The sequence below is a fragment of the Maniola jurtina genome, chromosome 9, assembly GCF_905333055.1.
Source record: "Maniola jurtina chromosome 9, ilManJurt1.1, whole genome shotgun sequence".
NCBI lineage: Eukaryota > Metazoa > Arthropoda > Insecta > Lepidoptera > Nymphalidae > Maniola > Maniola jurtina.
Genome location: NC_060037.1, coordinates 10577557 through 10598337, shown reverse-complemented (window position 1 = coordinate 10598337; position 20781 = coordinate 10577557). Strand labels below are relative to the sequence as shown.

General features: G+C 37.0%; 2 long non-coding RNA genes across 2 annotated transcripts; one reads left to right on the top strand and one right to left on the bottom strand.

The window, feature by feature from the left end:
* The first annotated feature begins 3488 nt into the window (after positions 1–3488).
* On the top strand, positions 3489–9854 carry LOC123868124. Its single transcript, XR_006796594.1, has 3 exons — positions 3489–3614; positions 4535–4537; positions 9843–9854. It is a non-coding gene; the product is annotated as an uncharacterized LOC123868124 (long non-coding RNA).
* A 7650-nt stretch (positions 9855–17504) lies between these two features.
* Positions 17505–18965, bottom strand: LOC123868123. The gene is made up of 3 exons (XR_006796593.1): positions 18922–18965; positions 18605–18673; positions 17505–17958 (listed from the first exon to the last, which is right to left on the bottom strand). It is a non-coding gene; the product is annotated as an uncharacterized LOC123868123 (long non-coding RNA).
* Between the last annotated feature and the right edge of the window lie 1816 nt (positions 18966–20781).

Below are 20781 nucleotides of genomic sequence, written 5' to 3'. Positions count from 1 at the left end.
CAAAATTTAAAATTTAATTTCTATTTCTTTTATTACAAGATTCAGACCCTTCCCTAGTGTTTGATACTTCATTATTACCTTAAGATTTAAAATAAAATACACTTTTTCTCTGCGCGCGAGGCAAGAAAGGTAAAGAGCACGTCTGCCTGATTTTGCCATAATTTTACAACCACTTGCGTATACATACGGTACTAACGGCGAGGATTTGAACTTTGAAGTAAGTCTATCCGTTATCTGTTAGGTATCTAAACTCATAGGATACGAGGTCTATGAACAACTAGTTTAATTTCAAAATTGGAAACTTAGCTCTGTTATCGTGCCCACACACTCTAGAGACGTTTCTGAAAATGATATGTCACCATTAAGGAGCATTATGTAAAATACTGACTGCATCCTAAATGATACCGAAGATTCGATGTTGCCACTGAGCAATTTGTCTAGACGTACAAAATCTTTCTAAGTTGAAACCAATAGCGGCTGGAAACTATCTAACATCTTAACCATCCGACGATCAAGAGTCGCCGCAAATGACACCGTACCAACTGGACATCACTGCTTGATTTGCAAAAATAACCGCTAAGCCCATACTGTAAAGTTCAATTTACCTGCAAAGCTTTTGAAACTTTGAAGTGTACAAATGGGAAATTTTAACGTTCTAAAACGAACTCAATTACAAGTGAATAGAGTTTCTAAACTAAATTGTTCACAAGTAGATTATAAACTCGAAATTGCGGTAAGCTAACTACATAGGTACAAGTGTGAGGCAGTTCATGCTACGCCTTGGCTACACCAAACCACGGCATCCCCGTGCGGTCTACGCAAAAAATATACCTAGCTGAATTTCCTTTGCTCATGAAGTTATAGAACGTATAGACCGTCAGTAAGATTTTATCTCTCACCAATTGGGATAGAATTCGAGAGTCGAAACAAAATAATGTCAAAGTAAAATAGACCTAATATAGGTTTTTAAAAATGCCGTGGGAACTCTTTTATTTTCCGGGATAATAAGCAGCCTATATGTTAATCCAGGGTATAGTCTATTTCCATTCCTATTTTCAGCTAAATCCGTCCATTATCTTTTGCGTCAAAGAGTAACAAACATCCATACATGCATACAAACTTTCCCGTTTATAATATTAGTTGGATATATTGAATTTCCATCGATCATTGCAATCGAATTGGATGAGCACAGAGGCATTTAACAGTGATTGCATTTAAGAGATTCAGTTATCCATAAAGAAACTTTTAAAAGATAGTTGTTTTTCTTGCGGGTTATCTTAAATCCACGGTTTCACGAATCACACTAATATTATAAATGCGAAAGTTTGTATGTGTGTGTGTGTGTGTGTGTGTGTGAATGTTTGTTACTCCTTCATGCAAAAACTACTGGACGGATTGGGCTGAAATTTAGAATGGAGATATATTATACTCTGGATTAGCACATAGGCTACTTTTTATCCCGGAAAATGAAAGAGTTCCCACGGGATTTTTAAAAAACTACATCCACGCGAACGAAGTCGCGGGCATCAGCTAGTAATATTATATTACTAACTCTAGTAAAGGATCATAACTGGATAAGTTCTCTAAGTGTAGTTGTAACCGCATATCCGCTCTACCAATTTACAAAGTTGGAACAGGGTACACTGTTCCAAACTTTACCCTGAATTATCAAATAGAATCCAAGGTATTATTTAACTTTTAAGACTTATTTTTTCAACAAGAGAGCCAGTTTTGATTCCTTTAAAGCTTCAGCTTTAATTCATAAAAAACTAGCTGATGATGAGCTGATTCCTGACATTTTCATTTATTGTAAGTAAGAATATTGCGGTTACTAAATCAGAAATATTTCCGTAAGTCCTAATAACACCGGTAAAAGATTGAACTCAATTGGATGGACAATAAACGAACTCAAAGGACCATAATGAACAGACAGAGATACGTAAACAAACATTAATTTTTATATGTAAGAAAATATCTTTTTAGACAAATTATTGGTTTGCGCAGCGTAGACCAATCAGTTATTTAAGAAAATATCTATAGTTCACAATTCTTACATGGAATAGTGACGGCAAATTTTGTCGTTTTTAGGGTTCCGTACCTCAAAAGGAAAAACGGAACCCTTATAGGATCACTTCGTTGTCTGTCTGTCTGTCCGTCGTGTCTGTCAAGAAACCTATAGGGTCTGTTGACCTAGAATCATGAAATTTGGCAAGTAGGTAGGTCTTATAGCACAAATACATGAATAAATCTGAAAACCTCGAATTTGTGGTTACATCATTAAAAAAGAATTTAAACGTGTTTCAATTTTCAAAGTAAGATATATAGTTATCATATGAAAGAGCTTTACCTGTACAATGTACATTCTAAAATAGATTTTTATTTATTTTTATGTATAATGGTTTTTGATTTATCGTGCAAAATATTGTAAAAATACCCGAGTACGGAACCCTCAGTGCGCGAGTCTGACTCGCACTTGGCCGGTTTTCTTTTCTTAGCTTGCCCATCTTCTTTGTTGTCATGTCATTCACGACTTTATGGCATTTTTTAGGTTTTAACAGGTACAGTTACAGTAGGTACCAGTTTTAGGTACGTGCATGGTACGTGTTGGACCTCATGGTTAAAACTCTCTAGAGTCTAGACACTTAGTTTAATCTTGACCCTTATTTAATATCAGTTCCTTTTTCTTTACTTCAAGGTGTCAGCAAAGAACTTCATAACGTAACATAAATTGCACGTCTTTGTTACCAGCACATAAAACTACAACAGCAATGTTGTTAGTCCAGCAAGAATACGAAATAATGTTTATTTACTTTAATAATATATGATGCAATTAAGAAGGAGTTATTGTGGACGAAACTGCTTATCTCCGTAGTAATGTTCTTTGTTAAACGAAATGTGTAATTGCATTTTATATCAACTTCGCGAAACATTTTTTATATGTAGTAAGTATTTAAAATTCTATAACACAAGTGTAAAAATTTATAACACCCCCGACTAGTGAAGGTTACAGTAACTAGAAAAGAGCTGATAACTTTCAAACGGCTGAACCGATTTTCTTGGATTATAGCTAAGAACACTCGATCCAAACAAAAAAAAAACTAAATTAAAATCGGTTCATTAGTTTAGGAGCTACGATGCCACAGACAGATAAACACGTCAAACTTATAACACCCTTCTTCTTGGCTCGGGGGTTAAAAACAAGGAACTATTACAGTTATGACCAGTCTGTGTCAGTATTTTGAATTATTCTTGCACTAACAAATCCCTCCTTATAAATATAGTGAATGAATCTCTTTTTACAGTAAATATTCAGTAAGGAATTGAAGCTATTCCAGACATGAGTATGAGTAATTTATCACGTGCAACTCGGCATTGAGGGATGCTGTAATATCCGCTAAGAAATGGTATCGAAGAGCAATGCGAGCTGTGTTGATAGAATGTGTATTGTGATGGATTACCATCGCGTGCTTTTAAGGTCATAGCATACGTAACCTGTTTTTCTCGTGCTGCAGGATGGGATGGGATGATATATTGAACTACTATTGGATAACTAGAACGTCCCGTCCCGTCCGTTTTCTAGTTATCCACTAGTAGTTCAAGAAATCCTCCCGTCCGTGCAGGTTGAGAAAAAACATGTTAGGTAAGTATGCAATGACTTTTACGTGAAATTTTTGTATCGCTTAGTTACGTCACTTAAATAAAATCAAGGAAAACTTTTCGCTCAGATTTTGTACGTGAATCACTATCCATAAAATGTGAAAGTTTAATCACGGCCCATTTTATCCCGGAAAATCTAATTTCATAAAGGTGGCATACGTTGCCTAATCTATTATTATTTATTACAAGAACTGTTAGATATTATATCTATATCTAGAATATCTAGAATACATTTTTCCGTGGGCCGTTGTCAACGAGCCCACATCAATCAACGTCCGAGGCGCGCCGATACCCACGTCTCACCTGGCCTAATAAATGATACGGAACCCACCGCTCCGAATTATATAAGTGACGTACAACCCACATGTGACGAATTTCTGTGCTGTAACCTTGATAATGATTACTTGATGATACTCTATTTATTTTATATTGTCATTTTTCATAAAGATCATTGATATATTTTATTTAAAAGTATAAAAATACGGTACGTACGGTACGGTAGTACGGTATTTTTTTTTTGATGTAAATATTTGTATGTATAAAAGTTGTTGGTTTTCCAATAAATAAATAAATAAATAAATAAATAAAATAAAATAAAAATAAATTTAAATATAATTCTATCTGCACTTGATCAATTTTTGTATATTTTATTCCTTCGCGCGTTTTTGCGCTTAAGATTTAGCTAGTATAGAATAGAGTAGAGCTGAAAATAGCTGGACCCATAATACGGGTATTCATTTGTCTCCCGCCGCCTCTTATTTTTCACTGTCAGCTGAAATGTGTGCGTTTGCTGACCCCTTGTGGTGGTACCTATTTAATGGGTTAGATAATTACGGGTAGGTACCTATAGCACGCTTACCTTTAATATGGTTTTAAGTGTGTAATAATCGCGTGTATGTGGGTAATCCATTTTATTGTAACATTTTATTAACAAGTGTAAATTAAAAATTTATAACACCCCCGAAAAGTGAAGGTTCCAGTAACTAGAAAAGAGCTGATAACTTTCAAACGGCTGAACCGATTTTCTTGGTTTATAGCTAAGAACACTATCGATCAAGTCACCTTTCAAACAAAACTAAATTAAAATCGGTTCATTAGTTTAGGAGCTACAATGCTACAGACAGATACACAGATACACAGGTACACACGTCAAGCTTATAACACCCCTCTTTTTGGGTCGGGGGTTAAAAATAACATGACATTTGCATGACATAGTAACTTTGATGGTTGGTCAACCATTGACTTAATTTCAACACCTGCAGAGTAGAAAATTGTAAGTAATAATAAATTAGTTACATTGTATTAAGTATGTTATTAATTATTGTAATGTTTGTACTATGTGTGTGCATCAAAGTTTAAAAAATAAATCACATACCTAACAATTTCTGCTACGATTTGATGCAAAACAACTTTGAAAACTTCAATATGGGGGCATAGACCTATAGGAGGTAGATTTCATGTATTACGGTATGCTTATTTTATGATAAACTAGAGGATGCTCGCGACTTCGTCCGCGTGGATTTAGGTTTTTAAAGATCCCGTGGGAACTATTTGATTTTCCGGGATAAAAAATAGCCTATGTCCGTCCCAGGGATATAAGCTAACCCTGTACCAAATTTCGTCAGAATTGGTTGAACTGTTGGGCCGTGAAAGGGTAGCAGACAGGCAGACAGACAGACAGACAGACGGACAGACGGACAGATAGACAGGCAGACACACTTTCGCATTTATAATAAAATTAAATAATTAAGTATGGAGTATGGATAACGGTCTAAGTATAATATTTTTGTGACTAAAATTACGCACGACTTAAGAGTCAAAATTATATGTGCTTGATTAATCAGTTAAATTAATTGCGAGATTAATTACTCTTGATAGAATATTATGATATTAAAAAACTTTCCGGTTCGCAATCGTTCGTTTTCACCGCCTATACATATCTACCTACATATAGGCTCAGGAAAATTAGTTTGGAGCACTTTGAGATTTTATGAATCTAGAATTTTGAAGTTGGTAACATTCGCTTTTGTTTTAAGACTAAGTAATAAGTTGTAAGCCTTCTTAATTAGTTTGGTTTGTTTTCGAAATTAACTGATTCAATCTTTTGTCTGTTGGCTCTTCTGTCTGTCTGTATTACAGTAATACAGGGTGATACCAGAACGCTGGCACGAACGAAGATTGGCAATAGTACAAGATGATTACTGATAAGATAATATAAAAAAACTACGAAAAAAATAACTTAAAAGTTCACGATATATTGCAAATAAAACATCTGACTGACGCTAGAGGTCAACGAATGTTCCGTAAATAGATCACTCGAAGTCAGTGCCGCGTCGTAGGGCGTTGACCCAAGTTTTGCGCGCTATACAATGCGGGTTTGAAAAATACTGAATCACTAAAACCACACAATAATACTATAGAATAAGATTCGAATAATATTTACCCTCGCTCAAAGAAGAGGTCAATATACCCGTGATATTTGATACGCCAATTATTAATATTGCTAACATTATTAATTTAAAGTGACATGAATATTTAATATTCTTAGTTCGTGAAGTTATTATACCTAAATAGAACGCCGTTGCTCTAAAGTGCGGTGAAATTTATGAAATGAGCGAGTTGAAATGAGCGTGGGATTATGTCGCGGTCGACTATAATATTAAAAAACTTTTCGGTTCGGAATCTGTGTCGGCTCATTCACTGCTGCCGCTTCACTTTCGTAAAGGATTGGGGCAAATTAGAGTGCCTCATTTGTACCAGTTTATTCAGCGGATGTTCAATAAAAATGTATTATTATTTATTTTATTTTAGAATATTATATTTTATTTTTAGTTTTAATTTAGGTTAAAGTTTATTTTATAGTATTGCCAATTATTATAATAATGAAATAATAAAAATGTTAAGAAAACTAAAGTTAGATAGAAAAACCGATCAAGTGCGAGTTGAACTTGCCCACAAAGGGTTCCGTGTTATCCTTGAAGAAACACTTTTTAAATTATTTAGGATTCCGTCCCTTATAAGGAAAAAGATATAGGATGAATCTGTTGACTGTCTGTCCGTCTGTCTGTCAAGAAACCTACAGGGTACTTACTTACCGTTGACCTATAATCATGAAATTTAGTAGGTAGGTAGGTCATATTTATAGCACAAGTGAAGGGAAAAATCCGAAATTCGTGAATTAGTGACAAAAAAATTAAGAATTGTTATTTTATGTGCAATGGTACGGAACCCTTGGTGTGCGAGACCGACTCGATGCAACCACAAATTCATGATTTTCGGATTTTTTAGACAGCCAACGAAGTGGTCCTATTTTTCTCTCTGGAGATATTTTTATCAGAAACTTTAAAATAGGTACATAGTTAAAGCTACATCTTGGACCATCATCGCACTTTCAATTTGATGTAAGTGTTTGCAATCATTTGCTATTCCATCGAATGTCTTAACAAGTCCGAGTTCAAATAGTATCCGCAACAAATTGGAATTTGGCTGCCTTCCAACAGCTAATCAATGAGGGGGTCCCATTGCACGGTAAAGACTTGGACAAACACAACTTACGACGGCAGCACGACAACATAGTAGAACTTGGTCCCTAGATTTGTAAATACCTACCCAATATAAAGCACTTTATGAAAGCTTTTACACAGTTTTGTTAAATATCTTTGAACTTTTTAACCCCCGACCCAAAAAGAGGGGTGTTATAAGTTTGACGTGTGTATCTGTGTATCTGTGTGTCTGTGTATCTGTGTATCTGTGTACCTGTGTATCTGTGTATCTGTGTATCTGTGTATCTGTCTGTGGCATCGTAGCGCCTAAACGAATGAACCGATTTTAATTTAGTTTTTTTTTGTTTGAAAGGTGGCTTGATCGAGAGTGTTCTTAGCTATAATCTAAAAAAATTGGTTCAGCCGTTTAAGAGTTATCAGCTCTTTTCTAGTTTTCTTGTAGAAAAGAAGGTTAGATAACCGTTAGGTTCAGAATATTATGTCAATAGACAAATGTCAAGCTGTCAAGATGGACGTTGCCTAAACACATAATTATTTATTTGAAAATGATTTTTTGGAAAACTCAAATACTTTGGATCGTCGGGGGTGTTATAAACATCGATGTATATAAATTTTTAATTTACACTTGTTGCTAACTTTTGCATTCCATACAGAATCCACGAGAAATCAATTATGTCAAACTGATTGTGTTTGGGTACAGTGTGACATGATATCTTGTTCTACTAATTGTATACACATTTGCTTACAAAATAATATGATCTAAATGATCAAAATAAATGATTTTTTAAACAGCGACAGTCTGCCAATCAGCCGTCACGCTTTCTGTATGTCTAAGCCCTAACTCCGTTAGGAAACATAAATAGGATCGTGCTTATTATCTTCCGGTTAGCGCCTGGTCTAGTTGCTTATGCATTGGCTTTGAAACTACATATTTCTGGTGAATATTTCAAACGGGAACAAAAACCTCATTACCAACTATGTGTTCCTCCTGAACAATTTCAGCTCAAACCCTACTTATATTATAACCAACGTGAAAGTAAGTCTGTATATCTATCGGTTTGTCTGTCACATCTTTTCAAAGCTCATTCATTTAATCGATTATAAAAAATCGATTCTTTTCAAACTGAAACACAGATAGCTTGCATTCCAAAGATTTTTTAATTCAGATATAAGTTAGCCTTTGACTGCAATCTCACCTGATGGTAAGTGATGATGCTATCTAAGATGGAAGTGGGCTAACCTGGAAGGGGTATGGCAGTTTTCATTAAACCTATATTCCTTGGATTTCTACACAGCATCGTACCTACCACAACACTATCGCTTGGCGGTAAGCTTTGCCTGTAGGGTAGTAACTAGCCACAGCCAAAGCCTCCCAGCAGACAAAGATGTACGTATACTATTTTTTAACTCGGAATTTCAAAGAGTTCACAAGGTATTTTAAAATCCTCAATCAAAGTGAAGTCGCAAGTATCACATTGTAATAAAATGCTACTTGGCAAAGTTATAAATATGGAAATCAAATAGTGCTTACAACCGTAGATTTGGCCGTAATCCAGTCTTAATCAATGGAGGTCTCATTCTAAGTAACTGGTGCAGGAAACACGTAATAGGAGCTAAGTTATTACCCGTCAGTTCACACCTTGCTCGCGTTGGTTATTCTGTTATGCATCGGATTATTTATGGGTTGCACTGAAAAGGTATTTCATGGATACTCGTCGTATAAAAGCTCTGTTTCATAAGTTTATTATTATGATTAGTGCTTTTAAAAAGCTAGTGTAGGTATGTGCCGTTTGACATTTAGACTACGGTGCTTTGTCGTCTTGTTGGCCCTTTGCTGAAAATACTTATTATAATGGAGTAAATAAAGAAGAAATAAAGTTTACACGGTTGAGCTTTTTGTGGTTTTTTTCTCAGACCAGGGGCGCATTTGGAACCCTCGTAGTGTTAGTTTTAAGTTTACGAACTTAATTATCACCATTACATTTTACAAATTCAACAGTTGACAGTCAAAAAGAATACAATAGTACCCACAGATGAGTAAATAGTATTCTCTCATCTGTGTTAGTACCCAATTCGAATAAATGATTGGACTTTAAGAGGGCTCTCTCCGTCACTCGTTTCCACTCGTTTCATACAATCGTAGTTCCAATTTCATTTGAATATTAAGCAACCTAAGTCCATGAAATTTTGCAGACATATTCTAGAAACTAATATCTATGTCTGTGGTTTTCCAGATTTCTGTTAAAATATTCGGTTTCAAAGTTACGCGGTCTTAAAATTTTCATACAAATCTTGGAGCCCCTGTAATTTTAAAACTACATATTTTTAGAAAAATCTAAAACACCACAGACACAGATATTAGTTTCTAGAATATGTGTGCAAAATTTCATGGACTTTGCTTGCTTAATATTCAAATGAAATTGGAACTACGATTGTATAAAACGAGTGGAAACGAGTGACGGACAGAGCCCTGTTAACTTGAGTTGATTTATAACATTCATTTACTTTGAAATCAACACCATGGATCCTTAGATCAATTCTTTGTACCACTAATAGTTTAAATTTTCACCTCACTTTCCGCTCCCAAAATAACACCATGTTAGTCTGGTAACATTGTTAGTAGTCTCTTAAATGACGAAACTTTACTATAAATTAAATCATCATCATCATCATCATCATCAGCCTGTGGACGTCCACTGCTGGACATAGGCCTTCCCTATAGAGCGCCACCACACCCGGTCCTCAGCCTTCCTCATCCAGCCACTTCCCGCCAGCCGCTTTATATCGTCGGTCCATCGTGCTGGAGGGCGTCCCACACTACGTTTGCTCAAACGCGGTCTCCACTCAAGGACTTTCCGGCTCCAACGGCCATCGCCTCTACGACAGGCATGGCCTGCCCACTGCCACTTCAGCTTGCTAATAGTTTGGGCTATGTCAGTGACCTTGGTTCTCCTGCGGATCTCCTCATTTCGGATCTTATCCCTCAGGGAAACTCCTAACATAGCCCTCTCCATAGCTCGCTGAGCAACTTTGAATTTGTGAACAAGGCCATTTGTCAGTGTCCACGTTTCAGCACCATAGGTGAGGACGGGAAGGACACACTGGTTGAAGACTTTTGTTTTCAGGCATTGAGGAATTGACGATGAGAAGACTTGACTTAGTTTTCCAAAAGCTGCCCAGCCTAGCCGAATTCTTCTGTTGGCTTCCTCATCGAAATTGCTTCTGCCTAGTTGAATTATTTGGCCAAGGTAGTTGTATTGTGAAACAATTTCGATGCCAACATTTTCGACGCGAACCGGTGTCGGGACAACGTGCTGATTGAGCATTATCTTTGTTTTATCCATGTTTATCCCGAGACCGACACGTCTGGAAGAGCGGCTTAGGCTACACAGCATCTCCTCGAGATCTTGCGGAGATTCTGCTAAGATAACCACGTCGTCAGCGAACCGTAGGTGTGAGATGTACTCGCCATTTATGTTAAGTCCTCGTCCTTTCCAGTCCAGCGTTTTGAAGAGGTCTTCCAGTGCACTGTTAAACAGTTTTGGAGATATTACGTCCCCCTGTCTAACACCCCTTCGCAATCTGATAGGTTTTGTCTGCTGAGACTGTATTTGGACGGTCATTGACGCAGAATCGTAAATACATCGCAGCACCTCGATATACCGCCAATCGACCTGGCATCTTTGCAATGATTCCAAAACAGCCCAAGTTTCGATAGAGTCGAAGGCTTTCTCATAGTCCACAAAGGCAAGACAGAGTGGGAGATTATATTCCTCTGTCTTCTGTATAATCTGCCTTAAGGTGTGTATGTGGTCTACGGTACTATAGCCTTTTCGAAACCCAGCCTGTTCTGGAGGTTGGAACTCGTCAAGTCTTCGGGCGAGGCGATTTGTAAGAACCCTCGAAAACAACTTATAAACATGGCTCAAGAGAGAAATCGGCCGGTAGTTCTTCAACAGCTCCTTGTCTCCTTTTTTAAAGAAGAGGATTACTACACTCTTGCTCCATGCTTTCGGCGTTGTTCCATTCATGATGACGTCATTAAATAACTCCTTAAGCTCTGTGAGTACAGGGGTACCTCCTGCACGTAGGAGTAATAAATATAATAAGTAATAAATTAAATACCTTTTGTAAATAAATCGACTATTGTACGGGCCATACCTAAAGTCTTGAAAGTTGAAAGGCGCTCTAAATTCGTCTAACAAACTACAAAACACAACTTGAAAGACTTCAAATCTCATTGTTTAGGAGTTTTAGGCTTAGTCTACATTCGCAATTAAAACGTCTATGTGGTCTCGAAATCATTTACAAAATAGGTTTTCTGTCTTAGTTATTATTTATATTAAACTAAAAATTATTTTCTAAATTCAAAATTTAAACCATAAAACCATGCTTTTTAATATTTTTCCAACTTCAGTGCTTCAGCCCCTCAAAGAAATTTTAAGCAACTCAAGGAAAACTCTTAGCATCGTGATGGGAGTCGTCACCCTTTTCATATAATATAATGGTAGGAGATTTCTTAGGATAATAATTCCAATCCATCAGCCTGTTTGCGTCCAACGCTGGACATATGCCTTTTCAAGAGCGCGCCACCAAACACGGTGCTCCGTGTTGAAGACCTGAAGATGGTGGCGGGGTGTGGGTGGTCATCCACCCACTCCTCGCCATCTTCATGTCATCGGTCCATCGAGCAGAAAATAAGGTACGAGAAAATTTTAGTAAAAATCATTATTTTAGTTATCTTTGTCATTACAAAACATATATGTCAGTTAGCTGTTTATAAACGCGCATTTACACAAAATCACAAATCGTATGTACCTACTCGCCCAAGCAACCTACAGGCAACTTATAGTTGGCACAATTCCAACATTGTTAGCCGTTCGCTAAGCCCACAGGCAAAACCCTGATGCTTTTTGTTTGCCCAGTGGTGATTAGCGGAACACGGTAAATCCAGGTAACACGCAGATATCTGTTGGCATTGCAATTCCTCGCTCGAAAAACATTGTACCCCAGAGTGGTCAATTTGCTGTACGATTCTGACCTATTCGATGGACGCCCATGGCGCAGTGGTGCCAGGAGCAATCTGGGAATTTATCCATACTAATATTATTATAAATGCGAAAGTGTGTCTGTCTGTCTGTCTGTCTGTCTGTCTGCTACGTTTTCACGGCCCAACCGCTGAACCGATTTTAATGAAATTCGGTGAAGAGTTGGGATACATCCCGGGGAAGGACATAGGCTACTTTTTATCCCGGAAAATCAAAGAGTTCCCAGCGGGATTCCTAAAGACCCATCCGCTCAACCGATTTGTATGAAATTTGGTACCGAGGTAGCTTGCGTCCATGTTATTGATATAGACAACTTTTTATCCCGGAAAACCAAACAGTTCCCACGGGATCTTCAAAAACCTAAATCCACGCGGACGAAGTCGTGGGCATCCTCTATAATTTATAAATTGTCTCTAGTCTGGTCTGATGAGAGGAGGGACTGTGGCTAGTTACCAACCTGTCAGTACGACTTTGCTGACAGGGCGGTAACTAGTGATGCCGTGTAAAAACCGATCAGGTGTACCTATAGGTTTAATAAATCTGCCACACCCCTTTTAAGTTAACCCGCTTTTATCTTATACTGCAACATTACTTGCCACCAGGTGAGATTGCAGTCATGGGGTAACTTGTATTGGAATAAAAAAAGCTCATAGAATCGGTTTATGGTAACACGCAGATGTGCCAAAAATTTGCTTGAAGAACATGGTATCTCAGAGTGGTACAATTTGTTTCATTCATCCACGTCCATTACGTTAGAAAATCAGTTATGGTAAATTCAGGTATCAATGTACTGTAGATGATATCTATAATTGGTATTGCAATTCCTGGTTCGAAATATATTGTACCCCAGAGTGGAGGACAATTTGTTTTACGATTCTGTCCTATTCAATGGACGTTAAAGAATTTGAGTATAAGTAAATTCGTGTAACTTACCTGTAAGTGAAGTTCATCGATGGTGAAGTTTGATCATAATTGTTAGTTATCATGCTATTCAATAGCCATTAGGTATAGAAAAAAAATTGATGCCAAATATTGTTTTTTATTTTTTAACCCCCGACCCAAAAAGAAGGGTGTTATAAGTTTGACGTGTGTATCTGTGTATCTGTGTATCTGTCTGTGGCATCGTAGCGCCTAAACGAATGAACCGATTTTAATTTACTTTCTTTGTTTGAAAGGTGGCTTGATCGAGAGTGTTCTTAGCTATAATCCAAAAAAATTGGTTCAGCCGTTTAAAAGTTATCAGCTATTTTCTAGTTTTCTTGTAGAAAAGAAGGTTAGATAACCCTTAGGTTCATAATATTCAAGTGTCAATTGACAAATGTCAAGCTGTCAAGATGGACGTTGCCTAGATATACATAATTATTTATTTGAAAATGATTTGTCGGGGGTGTTGAAAATTTTTAATTTACACTTGTTCGTAAGAGACGTAGAAGTGTGCAAAAGTGCCACTTAAGCATTATTTTCCTACTTAGTGTTCGGAAACTGTTCACCCAAATTTTGAAAGTTTATAAGTGAAAATTGCTTTGATAAATTGGCTACAGCACGTGAAAATGCTGCAACATGTTGCGGAGTAAGTTGTTGCGAGTGCTCTCCGCTCTATGCTGGCTTGCATCGCCTTCAAGTGTTCACAGCGTAACTTCTAGTGCTAATTAAAAAGAACAAAATTCCTCCAAACTTTTTCATTTTAGCGTCAGGAAATTTTAAATATTTGGTTAACTGTTAAATCGTTTTAGAATTGGGTAACTAACTTATAAAAGTCGATCCTTTCCTTTTTAAGTTCAGTATTGGCTGTGAGTGCTCTTTGCTCTATGCCAGCCTGCATCGCCTTCAAGTGTTCACAGCGTAACTTCTAGTGTTAATTAAAAAGAAATTCCTCCAAACTTTTTCATTTTAGCGTCAGGAAATTTTAAATATTTGGTTAAATGCTAAATCACTTTATAATTTGGGTAATTTATAAAAGTCAATCCTTTCCTTTTTAAGTTCAGTATTGGCTGTGAGTGCTCTCCGCTCTATGCTGGCTTGCATCGACTTCAAGTGTTCACAGCGTAACTTCTAGTGCTAATTAAAAAGAACGAAATTCCTCCAAACTTTTTCATTTTAGCGTCAGGAAATTTTAAATATTTGGTTAAATGCTAAATCACTTTATAATTTGGGTAATTTATAAAAGTCAATCCTTTCCTTTTTAAGTTCAGTATTGGCTGTGAGTGCTCTTTGCTCTATGCCAGCCTGCATCGACTTCAAGTATTCACAGCGCAAATTCTAGTGCTAATTAAAAAGAACAAAATTCCTCCAAACTTTTTCATTTTAGCGTCAGGAAATTTCAAATTTTTGCATAAAATGTTAAATCACTTTATAACTTGGGTAATTTAGAGACGTATAAAAGTCAATCTTTTTCTTTTTTGGTGCAAACTAAAATTTTTACCCTATTGGTTCAGATTTTGGCCTTCCGTTCGGGGAATCCATGCTTCCATCCAGTTTTAATATTTTTTTAAATATGGATTTTTTTAGAGTGGGCTTACATTTCCAAAATAATCGTCTCTGATACTGAATAAAAATTATTCAAGCCAACAAATGTTTCGTTCAGAAAGAAACATAAAAATCAATCAAGGGAAGTTCCAATTTTCCTCCTCAGCGCCTGACCGAATACTTTCTGACATTTGGCTTAAGAACTAACCCAGACCACCGACGACGGAAAAGTACCGATTTGACGCCGACTTTTTGTAGGAGGTCTGTATCAAGCATCGATGTATATCAAGTAAATATCCAGTCATCTATTTTTAGTCGAATTAATGGACGAACTTTGGTCTGAGACCGATGTTTTCGGCAGCGCACGTCTTTAGGCCAGAACAAATTGCAGATCGGATTCCACTTCCAGAATGATTATACCTCTCCAACATAATATATACATTATACATACACGCATCACACTAATATTATAAAGGCGAAAGTTTGTATGTATGTGTGTGTGTGTGTGTGTATGTTTGTTACTCCTTCACGCAAAAACTACTGGACGGATTTGGCTGGAATTTGGAATAAAGATAGATAATATCCAGGATTAGCACATAGGCTACATTTTATCCCGGAAAATCAAAGAGTTCCCACGGGATTTCGAAAAACCTAAATCCACGCGGGCGAAGTTGCGGGCATCGGCTAGTATTAAAATACAAAAAGCGCCGTTTTTGCGCAGACAAAATGCAATAGATTTTCGACGTGCGGAAAGATTTGTCCTTAGCTAAGGCTAAACGGTGCTAGCTAAGGCTAGGAGAAAAGGTGACCGATTCAACAATGATTAAAGACAGAGTGAAACTATCGTTTGCGTTGATGCTTGTTCACTCTTATGTTCATATGAATTTCCGATTAAATAAGCTTCAGTTGGAAAGACCAAGAGGGACCATTTTGAGTAGGACATCTGCATTAAAATGTAGTAAAAACCCTGTGTTCTTTTTCGCCGATTTTGGTCAATTTTATCAGTGGTCTGCAATAGGCATAATGTTCGATTCCAGTACATTTGAATATCATACCTTTTTTTTTCCTCTAGCCTTATCTTACCCTTGTGATTTTACGTACGGCTGTTTGCATATTGAATTTCGATAGAGTGCTCAAATTTATTGCAACCATTGAGCGGCGGTATCTTGTTTTGTGAGTACACTATAGCGATTTTATTTTATTCGTAGTAGTCGTTAACCAGAAAAAATGTTCCTATACTTTTACATTATTTTTTATGGTATTTTTACGACCCTGTTTGGCTCTGTTTTTATTTGGAGAGAGTAGGTACAATATTAAAGATACGTAATTTCTAAGATGAAGGCACATAAATTAATGGTTACCTATATTTTTCACTGTTCCGTATCTGAACGGTGCCAACGGCATTAGCTGTAAGTTTTTTAAATACCATGGGAACTTCTTGATTTTCCGGGATAGAAAGTAGGTAGCCTTTGCCCCTTTTCAAGATGCAAGCCGTCTCTGTACCAAATATACCATGCCCGTAGTTTTCTTTACGTAGATTTTGAAGAATCCCGTGGGAACTCTCTGATTTTGGTCAAACATGTTTAAACAGATTGGCCGTGAAAAACTAGCAGACAATACAGGCTTATATAATACTAGCCGATGCCCGCGACTTCGTTCGCGTGGATGTAGGTTTTTTAAAATTCCCGTGGGAATTCTTTGATTTTCCGGGATAAAAAGTAGCCTATGTGCGAATCCAGGGTATAGGCTATCTCCATTCTAAATTTCAGCCCAATCCGTCTAGTAGTTTTTGCGTGAAGGAGTAACAAACATACACACACACACACACATACAAACTTTCTCCTTTATAATATTAGTGTGATTAGTATCAGGGATTTGCTTGGATAATGTTGGTGGACAGTGTAAACGTAAACAGTATAGTACTTGACAGGTTTAGGTGGTAATTGGGGTTTGAGGCGAGTGGGGGAGAGTTCACCTACAGTGGGCTAGCGCGGGGACTGAGCGGGTGTGCGGGGCGTCCCCACCCCGGTTGCCATCTCAACCTGTCGCGCACTATACTTATTTATTAGTTTGCTTCAAGTATCATTACGCTGTGGGAAAGCGAATGAAACTGTAGATATTCCGACTCATGATATATCGAGCGCAGTGGGCGGCATTGAAGGATGCTGTAATATCCGCCAAGAAATGGCTCGGTTGAGTAATGTTTGGGATGTAGAGAGAGTAGGAATGGGTATGCAGTTACAAATCTCAAGGAATATAAAAGGAAATGACTTTTGCGCTTTGCCTGTCCAAATAGCTACTATGTTACCCATGGACGTATTATAACTATGGACCGATAATAAACTGAAAATGCGTGTCAATTATTTTTGTGCGCGTAAGTCATTTTGTCACTGTGTGCACCATCTAGGGCTGGGACGGCGAATTTGGGTATATCGATACCACATCAAAATTAATTTTCTATGTTACTACGACGGACTACGTGCAATATATACTTATCCATACTAATATTATAAATACGAAAGTGTATCTCAGTCTGTCTGTTAGCTTTTCACGGCCCAGCAGCTTAACCGATTTTAATGAAAGGTACAGAGTTGAGGCTACTTTTATCCCCGAAAAATCAAAGAGTTCCCATGGGATTCTTAAGGCCCATCCGTTGTACCGATTTATATGAAATTTGATACATAGGTAGCTTACGTCCTGGAAATTGACGTAAGCAACTTTTTACCCCAGAAAATTAAAGATTTCCCATGGGATTTTTAAAAACCTATAAATTCACGCGGACGGTTATTATATATTCAGTAAAAACAAGAGTAAAATGAAACACTTTTCAAATAATTCAAATCAATTTATTAGTATTATTACTATATTTAACGTAGGCATATTTTATATTATGTTACTTTTTGTGGCGGAAAGTTTCTGACAAACTTTTTATTGAATTGAATATTAATTATTCACAATCTTCTGTAAAACATACTTACTTATATTATATCTACACTCAGACTTTAAGAAAAGTGAGTAATGTTATACATATGTACCTTTAGCAGGCAGCAGCTGATACTTATAAATTGGCCGTTTCTCAGAAAATAAGTACATAAATACAGTCTGGCGCTTCCGGGATCTTGCTCTATTATAAAATAAAAAGCCAAGTAAAAGTCAAGAATTCTAGGTCAACAAAATTATAGAGAGCTGGACGTAGAAAACTGACTGAGGAAAATGCTCAAAACCTTCGTTTTTGTTCCATTATTAGCCAGCTCTCGAAGTTTGTTTCGTTCGTCCTTTATAACCTGAAATTAAATGAATTAATGTATGTCTTGCTGTTACCTAGTCAAAAATGCATAATTCTTTATGATAATAATAAAATTTAAAAAATATCAGTAAAACAATTAGGTAATTTTTAATTTTAGAAATTATTTAAACTCACTTGTACTTCAAACCTTAAAATTAAGTATAGTTATATTATAACATAATATCTACTAAGTTTTTTTTCCATAATAATTACTGTCTCTCTTTGCTGTACCTATTCTACTCCCTTTACAACCTCTCGCACTGCCAAGGGTCACTGGTAGAGATCTCTTATAGAGATAAGTGCTTCCCTGTCCACTTTATACAAATATACTTGTACAAATAAAAAAATTAATAAATTAATTAATTGTTGGTGTCTTTTTTGTTTAACTATTGTCAAATAAAGAAAAGTGTAACATTACTACATATTTATTTGTAGATAAGTACCTACCATCGATGTGTACCTACATACAATTTGAAAGAGCTTAGTGCTTACTGGTTGATGGTATTGACTATTGAGGATATCTTTCAAATATAGTTGGTATTGCATCTGATTTCAATTTATTTATTTTTAAACCAGAAACCTAACAAGACTCTTCCAAATGTTTGGAGCATAGAACGAAAATCTGGAAGTGAAAGGTATATTACCTTTCACTTCCAGATTTTCGTTTTATTGTCCAAATCCACGCAGTTCTAATTTCAGGACATTTTGGAAATCTACAAAAGTAAGCAATGTTATTTATAAGATAAAAGACAAATTTGATTTTATCGATAAAGTGTGTACACATCACTACAAATGATGCCTAAAATAATTCATAAATTAAAATTAAATTGCGCTGTAAAACGTGATTCTTGTCAGTATTACACGAGATAATTACACTTATAACATGTAAATCTTTGATTTTTAGCAATTTTCGGAATAAAAGTCGCGGTTGGTATCGATGAAATAGTTATTAAAGACTTACCTATGAAAAGGCAATTCAGGAACTTGGACGCCTTCTTTCTTATATCTGGAGGCACAAAACACAGCGTCACACATTTGGTTTTTAGTTTTTATCTTAATTTTAAACCAGACTTTTGTGATTTTTAAAATTTTATAAAAACGCTGCATCAAATCCCAATGTTTTGTCTCCAAATGCTGACAACTACTGTCACCAGTTACACATACAGTGCGTTGTTGCCAGACTTATATGAGCTATCGCTTTTACCCGAACTGAGGTTCCCTGAAATAGACGGAGATAACAATATCTAGTTGACAAATGGATGTACAAGAGCGGCAACAACCTATGACTACCTCTATTGTTTATATACTATCTCTATGATGTTACCCCTTATGGTTTTGTCATGTCGATTTGTTAGTCTTTCATTGACATTTCTAAATACATAATGTCCTGTGATAAAAGGAAGTATCAAGGCGATTGCGCACTGTATCCGATCCTAATCCGTGAAAATAGTCGTAGTAGTATTTGTATAGCAGCTAATAACTCGGTCAAGCTAAGTTTGCACCTCGCTGGAATGCGGCGCGTCTCCCACTTCCCCGCTCACCTCCCCGCGGTCGTCTTGTCGCGTCATTACGGTTCGTATACCGTACTTCAGCGTCAGTGTGACGTAATCGACGCTGGTGCAAACTTGGCTTGACCGAGTAGTACGCACTAGCTCCGACTTGTGTCATCCGAGTTCTGTCCGTCGTACGTGCAATGCGGAAACGTAGTTTACACGCCCAGCGCTTGATTTCTCTACATTTCTACGTTGCAGTACGGGCGCAAACCATCTCCTGGAAAAAGATTTGTCTCCACTGCATGCCCTATAAACCACGTCTATGGACGCCTGTACGAATTTGAATCTTGAATTAGTCGTATTTAAACTCTGGTAATTGGATTAACTTATTGGTATGAATTTTGAGTTTATCTTGTTAAATTCCATAAACAATTGTATTAGTTGTTGCTGGAGGTCCTGACACCAACACCGCGGATACGTTAAGCAAGACTCGTCAACCAAAATAGCAAAGACTTTACCTTTTATTAGGCATCAAGTATCTACCGATTTATCGCCTAGTAGATACTTTTAAAGTCCAGCAATTCGTTACCGTCTGCGAACTAAGCCAAAATCGTAAAACAAATTGTCCACATTGAGTTACGTTGCCCTTTTTTCACGAGCGAAGATTTACACCGACTGCAGATACCTGCGTGTTACCTGAATTTATCGTGTTCCGCTAATCACCGCGGGGCAAACAAAAAGCATTAGGTTTCGCGAACAGTTAACAAACTTGGAAGTATGCCAGCCGCAAGTTGTGCCACTGTTTGACAATCATACAGTCGGGCAAGGCAAACTTAGCCTTTCTAATAATATGTGTGTATTGGCGATTCAAAGTACCTATATAAATTTGGTTTTTCACGATGCAATGGAAGGCGATCATCATGTGCTTTTCAAGGTAAGGGGCCGCCACATTTGAAGCACGCTCGTAAGTGTTAAAATGTGCGTATACCCTGTGTCATCTATATAGTCTCCCAATATTTTCTGCAGTCGCTCGGACCGTATCCGTAGTCTAGGCATGTGGAAGTGATGGTATCCTATTATGGCATTCTCTCTGTCTGTCTGTCTGTCTCAGGGCAGGGTTTATTTCTAAATATGTTCGGACGAAGGAAAACAGAGCTCAATTGGCCATTACGGCGTGTTTACTTTAAGTTCGTCACCGAATACGGCAACCGTTTTCGTTTAAGTTGTCGGCTTACTAGGTTCATCGACCGCATTCAGCCAAACTGTGTACACTCGTGTCGAAATTATCATCATGTGCGTTTTAACAAGGAATTTTATCTGTGTGCGAA